This window comes from Chiloscyllium punctatum, chromosome 30, assembly GCF_047496795.1.
Source record: "Chiloscyllium punctatum isolate Juve2018m chromosome 30, sChiPun1.3, whole genome shotgun sequence".
In the NCBI taxonomy this organism is placed as follows: Eukaryota; Metazoa; Chordata; class Chondrichthyes; order Orectolobiformes; family Hemiscylliidae; genus Chiloscyllium; species Chiloscyllium punctatum.
Window position 1 is genome coordinate 20740096 of NC_092768.1, and position 7692 is coordinate 20747787.

The following is a 7692-nucleotide window of genomic DNA, read 5'->3' on the forward strand; positions in this document are numbered from 1 at the left end:
AGAATTCTCAAGCTTCTTTCACTCCCCTGCCTACCTCTCCTTCACACTTACTAACACCATATTGTCTTTGCTGGGCATTGGATGTAAATTGGTTAATTGAAAACACAGGTGATTTGGTATGGTTGATATCAGATGAACAATACCACGGGTGATTTGATGGCAAGGGGAAAAGGTTGTTCAGCTGTGTGCTAACACTTCTGGAAATGAACAGATTTCAAGTTAGATTCATTGTGTAGTGGTAGTGTCCCTACCTCTGAGCCAAGGGACCAAGTTCAAGTCCCACTTGCTTCCAGAGATACGTAATAACATCCCTGAACAGATTGTTTTAAAATATCAAGTTTAAACTATTTGAGTCAAAAGGTATCTGTCACAACGTCCAGAGCCAGCTGCAAGACTCCCTGCAATTTTTCAGACTCTTTGCGCTGGCTGTGTCCTCACTGCCTCCCCAAGCCACCCATTAAGATATAGCTTTGACTAAACCTTTCCTTACCTACCTAGATATCTCATCATATGGTTTGGTGTTAAAAATTTTATTCAACGGTGCTGCTGTGAAACACCTGGGACATGTCCATGTTAATGAAGTGGTTTACAAGTTACTTTTCAGCTGTATTTGCACGTTGAAGACAAGTTCTCAATCATCAAGCATGATTTATTTTTGAATCAGGTGGGTTTGAAACATAGCAAATATTTTCAGAGGTGCTCATCTCACAAGTCAGTAAGTTGCTGGGCACATCTTCATTCTCTGCCATGGTAGACTGCTTTGTCAGGAATTTGCCATAATACACCAGTTTAGATTGCCAATAGGCTGGTCTGGTGCAATGTTTAACCTCAGGACCCACATTGTTGAATTACAGGCCCCGATTTTGGCAGGGCCTCTGGCAACAGGTCATCATCCAGTGATGAGTTTATCTGACTGTACTTTACATCTAGGGAAAAAAAAAGGACAAGTAAAGATTATAAACAGTCTGCATAATGGCAGCAAATACGAGAACGGTAACTCATTCCAATTACTTTGAGTAATCCTAAATGTCAATATGGCATTATATAAATACAAAACTTGTTTTCCCTTATCACTTTTTGAAACCAAACAGTTTTGCAAACTAATAGCCGTGTACATCTCATGCAGCCTTATTTCTTAGCTATCGTTCTCCTCTCCCCAGAATTCTTCACCCAGTTTCCTCTGACTAGACACTTCCAGCCTTTTTCCAAATCCTCTTGAATCGAATATACAATCCGATTTCCATCATCTAATCTCTATATTCACCCATCCTGTTGAAGAAGAGTGTAATAACAATGCAAAAAGAGCTGTTTTCTTGCTCCAATTGTGTAAACTGACAATCTCACATTCATCTGGTCAAAATCAATCCTTCACTGAAGCACAGATGCCACTAGAGATGTCCTGAATCGAGCTGATGCTTTCATCTCCACTTTCACTTTTCCACATTGCTATTTTTTGGTAGATTGTGAAATTGCAACAGTCAACAATGGTTCAAGCACGTTATCAACTCTGACCTAAAGTACCAGGAGCACCACTGGTGCTGCAGAACCATCGCTATTTTGCAGTGAAGTTAAAAGATATATGCTCAAATCTTGAGATCCTGAGCATAGCCTTGCTTGAAGAACCTGAAGGTAAACATTAGCGGCGAAGGTTAAAACACACCCAGGTGATGTCAGCAAAAGGAGCTAAGTGGTAACTGGTGATTTTTGTTTTGTCCAGAGCGAAGTGGAATTTATTTCTTGTTATGTTTAGTCAAGAGTTTAATAAATAGAAGCATGGCAGGACACATTGGAACCATCAAATGTGTGTCCTGTAACACACAAGAACTTTTGGACAACCACAAGTATGGATGTGTTGTCAGATGAAGGAGCTCAAGCTCTGGGCTTCAGACCCATTAAAGGTACTACGATAGATGGATAAAGAGAAAGCAGTGGCGGGCATCACAGTTTAGGAAAGGTCTATAGGTGAGGTGGATTGGCTGTGCTAAATTGCCTGTAGTGCCCAGGGATGGCCGGGTTAGGTGGATTAACCATGGGAAATGCAGAGTTTCAGGAATAGGATGGGGCGGGGGGAGGGATGCTCTTTAGAGGGTCAGTGTGGACTCAATGGACAGAATGGCCTGCTTCCATACTGTAAGGATTCTATGTTAAGATCCTCAAGGCTACAGAGGTGCTCAGTAAGCAGATGGTCTTAAATTTTTTACTATGCAGAGTTTATTATGAAAGTCACTGATACAGCATTCTCTCTGCAATGGTATAAACAGTTAAACGGTAAAAATAGTTCTTGGGCATGTACAAGCCATTTAGGTCAGGTTTCCACGATGACACTGGAAGTTGGTGAGATAGAGCCAAGGGTACCCTGTTATCTATGCAAAGATGATGTTTCTGGCATAATGTAAACCACACGCTGGGACTAACTATCCTTTGTTCATTAGACAGAAGGATTTAAATGGGTGATTGACACAACACGAACCACCAGCCCCTACAAATAAGGTATATCAACAAAGTGCTCAGTCAGGTGGAAAATGGAACAGAAGAGGAAAAGAAAGACTCGAGGAAGAATTTCCTAACACCTCAGCTAGGGAACAAGATGTTGCCTTTACAACTTAAATGAAATCAACACGTTGTCTACAAATCTGCTTTTTCTCAGCTATCGGTAATTTGGCTGTCTGTTGAATTAATGTACCAAATCTAAATTCTGCTTAACAATTTAAACCACCCAAAAGTGACTTTAAAATAGTCTTCTGCCTGTCTTGGGTAACTGTAATCTAAATCCCAAAATGGAAGGAATAATGACAATTGTTTTAATATAGAACGGAGTCCAGTTTTATTGGTATGTTCTATTTGTAATGACTGGGTGTGCCGATTCAACAGGAAGATTGAGGATTCAGTGACCACAGATACTCAAAATAAGTAGTCAATTCTGAGTAATTTTAAGGTACATTAGCTTTAGGGCAGAAAAAGTATACACAGTGTGATGACTGACTGCTTACCGATAGAGGATGAACAGATGGTTGGTACAGTGTGTTGATCCCAGCAGCTTGTGAATGCAGCATCCCACTCTCTAGCTAAAGTGTTAGGATCTATTCCCTTGGTCATCTTCCATCTTTCACCTAAAGACAGCAGCTACCTGACAACCCCCCACCTCCAGATGAGGATTTTATAAACACATTTCCTTTCTAGGGGCCCATAGTTTATCCGATGTCAGTCACCTTTTCAAATTCTTCTATCCAATGAGCATAGGAGAGGAGCCCAAGATTTTTGGATAGTTTATTTCAGTCTGTTCATGTCCCAGAACCATTCATCAGTTTTCCACGTACTGACTTAAATATTGGGTGTACAACCTCCTCTCAGATGACTTCCTGACGTCAGTGGAGTAACCTTGGTCCTGGGAACACAATTTCTGTGACTGTTATCTATATCTTGTTCCCTGGCTGTTCGGAATTGCTTATCTATCTTTGCAGAGAGAAAATGTCACTGCTGTAGCAACGTTTTGTAGAGAATTCCTTTCATTTTGGGATTTAGACTACAGTTACCCAAGACAGGCAGAAGACTACAATGTTTGCAGAGAAATTCATTAAATTAACAACTCCCTGGAAACAATAGGTGACCAAAGTGAAAATTGCCATAGTCCCAGAGAACCATAGGCCATTTTCTCATTAGAGAGAAAGAGAGAGAGAGAGAGAGAGAGAATTGATGGTAGGTGTAACCAGAGGGTCACCACATCTCAGGTGGGTGTGAGGAGTGAAGTTGAGAAGGCAGGGTCGTGGTGACCTGGAGGATACAGAGAATTGAACATTCACTGTTGGTATCACTGTGCAGCAAAGTCATGCAGCCAACTGTGTTAACTGACCCCACAAGAGGACAAAAATAGGACTCTCTATTGCAACAATTTGATAGAGCGACCAGCAGACTTTATCCCTGCATGATGCGAAGACAAGAAGGTATACAGCTTATGTAGCATATGAAGAAAGATACACACCTTTGACCTGGCTTTCTGGTGCCTTGGATTGGCCAGTAGAGGATGGACTTTCCTTTTCATAAAAGACACTGCCAATCTTGCTCAGCACATAGCGGCAGGCTTTAAGAGACAACATTAAAAATATATTGTAGTCAGTTTGAATTAACATCATTAACATGGTAAAGCCTAAAGTGCTTCAAAAACAGTCCCAAAACTTATTAAACAATTTCATACTGATCTACAGTTCCATCAACGAATCTCAAACTTGGAGGGAAACCTGTAGGTGTTGGCGCTGTCCTTGTTGTTCCAGATGGTTTGGCTTTACTGATTGCACTTGAAGAAGCCTCAGTAAGTCACTACAGTGTTCCTTGTAGAAGGTGCAGTCACTACCTCAGAAGGGTTTAAGAGATGAGCAATAAACTTGGGTTTACCTGCTACTGAGATGTCCCATGATCAAATGAAAGCCTCAAATCTGAGTTTTTCCCATTCTACTTTGTTTGCCTTCTCCAATCTTAAACAATCCATCATTAGCAGCTTTACATTCAGTTCGGTGATATCAAGTACTTGGCAATTTGTTGGAGCTGCATTTAACCAGGCAAATGGAGTTTATTTCATCTCATACCTGCATTGTCTTATGTATGGCTTTGGACGGTCAACAGGGTTTATATGGATGGAGAAGGTACAAGAGAATGATTTGAATTTTTTGGGGTGGGGGTTGTTGCAAGACCATAGATCTATTTAACATCAATGAGCTTATGGTAGTGTTAGTCATTCTGCCAATGTAGATCAGAAGGCATAATCTAAACAGGATATATGCACCAGAATTTCAGATGAGTTTAAGTTGAAATTTATGAAGTAATGACAATGCAGGAACATAGAACATTACAGCGCAGTACAGGCCCTTCGGCCCTCGATGTTACACCAATCTGAAGCATATCTATGCTGCACTTTTCCATTTTCATCCATATGTCTATCCAATAACCATTTAAATGCCTTTAAAGTTGGCCAGTCTACTACTGTTACAGACAATTCGTTCAACGCCCCTACTACTCAGTAAAAAAATTACCTCTCACATCTGTCCTATATCTATCACCCCTCAATTTAAAGCTATATTCCCCCATGCTTACACAAAAATGGCTTCATGATGGGATTATTGAGTGTCTATTTCAGTCCTTGAAATATTTTCAGAGCCATCAAAAAGAAACCTCAACCAAAAGAACAGGTTGGTTGAGAGTTATCTTAGTGCACTCTTTTCACTTCTACGAGACCTGTTCTAGCCTAGTTTTTAAGTCTATCTTCCAGAAACAGGGCTCAAACAGGGTCCTGCACAACTGACATCTCAGTCACCATGTAAAAATACTTGGGTTTCATTACTTTTTGAATAAATAATCTCTGCTTCCTGTGTAATTGGATCAGTCAATTATCAAAGATCAAAACTCAGCAACAAATAACTCAAATTCAAGGCTGTAAACTGCTTGCATAACAGAATAGGGAGGAGATATTAGTGTTGTGGTAATATCACTGGATTGGTAAATCAACGTTCCCTCTAAACTGTGCGGTTCTAGAAGTTGCTGCCACATGCAGCCGGTCAGAAAGTTAGAGGCAATGTTCCTGGTAATTCAGTTCAAATCCCACCACAACAGCTGGTGAAGTTTAAATCCCATAAATCTGAATTTCAAAGCTTAGTCTCAGTCATAGTGATGATCATTGACTGGGACACAAACATAGCTTAAGGGAAGGAAATCTGCCATCCTTGCCTGGTTTGGCCTACTTGTCACTCCAAAGCCCAGCAATATGGTCTGACACTTAAATGCCCTCTAAAATGCCAAGCAAGCCAGAGATCATAGGCAATTAGGAAAGAACAAATACCAACAATGGTCACATCCACAAAACGATAAATAAAAAGGTTCTCTGTGCTACACTACCTTACAAAGAATAGATTGTTGAGACAACCCAATAGAAATGAAAAACTTTCCAAACTGTAAATTAAAACATGAAAGGAACACAGTAAAACTCTGTACTGAATCTGGAACAGCACAAATTCAGTCGCATTTCAAAAATGGGACAAAAGAAATTGGACACTAATATTATTCATTTAGGGCATAGTCAATTCACCTGACCCGCACATCTTTAGACTGTGGGAGGAAACAGAAGTACTTGGAGGAAACACATGCAGACACAGGGTGAATGTGCGAACTCCCCAAAGACAGTCACCAGAGGCTAGAATCGAACCTGGGACCCTGGTGCTATAAGGCAGCAGTGCTAACCACTGAACCACAGTGCCACCCACGAGGCTGCTTTATCTCAGATGGGGACTAGCTTTTTAAGTTGGAGCAATATTCATTCAGGCAAATGGAGAATAATTCATCACACTCCTGATGTGTGCCTTGTAAATGGTGTGTTATTCAGTACAGAATTTCCAGTTTCTGACCCACTTTTGTAGCATCTACATGTGTCTTGTGTTAGTGGCAGTAATGGCAATGTCAACATAATATAGCAATTAATCCTTTTAAAAGGTCCCCTCTATATTGGCAGATGGAATGCAGACTGGGTGGCTGCTTTGCTAAATATCAATATTCTGTCCATACCAATGACCCTGAAGTTTACCTGCCACTTCAACAATCTACCATGTTCTCCCACCAATATTCCTCTCTAGGGCCTATTGCAGTACTCCAGTAAAGTTCAGTGCAAGCTGGAAGTACGGCATCTAATCTTCCACTTGGAGGCCCTGTCGCCTTCAGGACTTAGGGATGGGTTCGATAATTTTTAAGCCTGAACCACTTCTTCCATGTTCTTTACCACACCTACGTCCCTGGCCCTCTCATGACATGGTCTGTTTTCAGCACAGCCAACTCCTTTTTCACCAGCTGATTGGCCCCATTACCACGCCTTCTTCTTCCTTCACTTACTATCAGCTATCCTTCATCTGCCTCTCTCTCTCTGTGTGTGTGTGTGTGTGTGTGCACCCACCAATCCCCTACCATCAGCGTAAATCCTGCTTGTTCCTAGGAGCTATCAGTACTAAAGGTTTACTGGGCTTGAAACATTAACTCTGCTTTCTCTCCACAGATGCAGCTCGACCTGTTGAGTTTCTCCAGCAATTCCTGTTTTATTCTTTTAAAAGATCTTCCTGCAATAGGCTAAATAACGTTTTTGAAAGAATCTGAGGTTCAGGAAATACATAAATATCTCATGAAGTACACGATCTGACCTTTAACCAACATGATCCCTGTAGCCAACGCCCTAATCTTTCAGTTTGCTTTTAAGTACCTCCAGCCCCTAACTCATAATTATTTGTCTCTCGAACAGAAAGCGCTCACTCACCATCAATGATCAGTCAGACCATTTTTAATCGTATTGTCGCGAATGCCTTTAAACAGCAGCAGCAGCAACACGAAGTGCAAACCTTCTGCAGCAGGCGTCCCTCTCTGGGCGCTATGCATTCTGGGGGTTGTAGTTCCTTTCGCCTGAGAAACGAAGAGGTGGTGCTCGGAGAAACTGCAACAGTTCTGCGCGTGCGTGTCAGCTGCCCATCCGTCAGCAAATCGGTCCTGACTTTGGCTGCATTGACAGGAACCACCAACTGAGAACATAGAACAGTACAGCACAGAACAGGCCCTTCGGCCCACGATGTTGTGCCAAGGATTATTCCTAATCTAAAATAAAATAACCTAAGCTATGCACTCCTCAATTCACTGGTGTCCATATGCATGTCCAGCAGTCACTTAATCGTC

General features: G+C 41.4%; 1 long non-coding RNA gene across 1 annotated transcript; it reads right to left on the reverse strand.

The window, feature by feature from the left end:
* Window positions 1-628: 628 nt before the first annotated feature.
* Window positions 629-7399, reverse strand: LOC140455242 (uncharacterized). The gene is made up of 3 exons (XR_011952802.1): window positions 7283-7399; window positions 3980-4078; window positions 629-926 (listed from the first exon to the last, which is right to left on the reverse strand). It is a non-coding gene; the product is annotated as an uncharacterized lncRNA (long non-coding RNA).
* Between the last annotated feature and the right edge of the window lie 293 nt (window positions 7400-7692).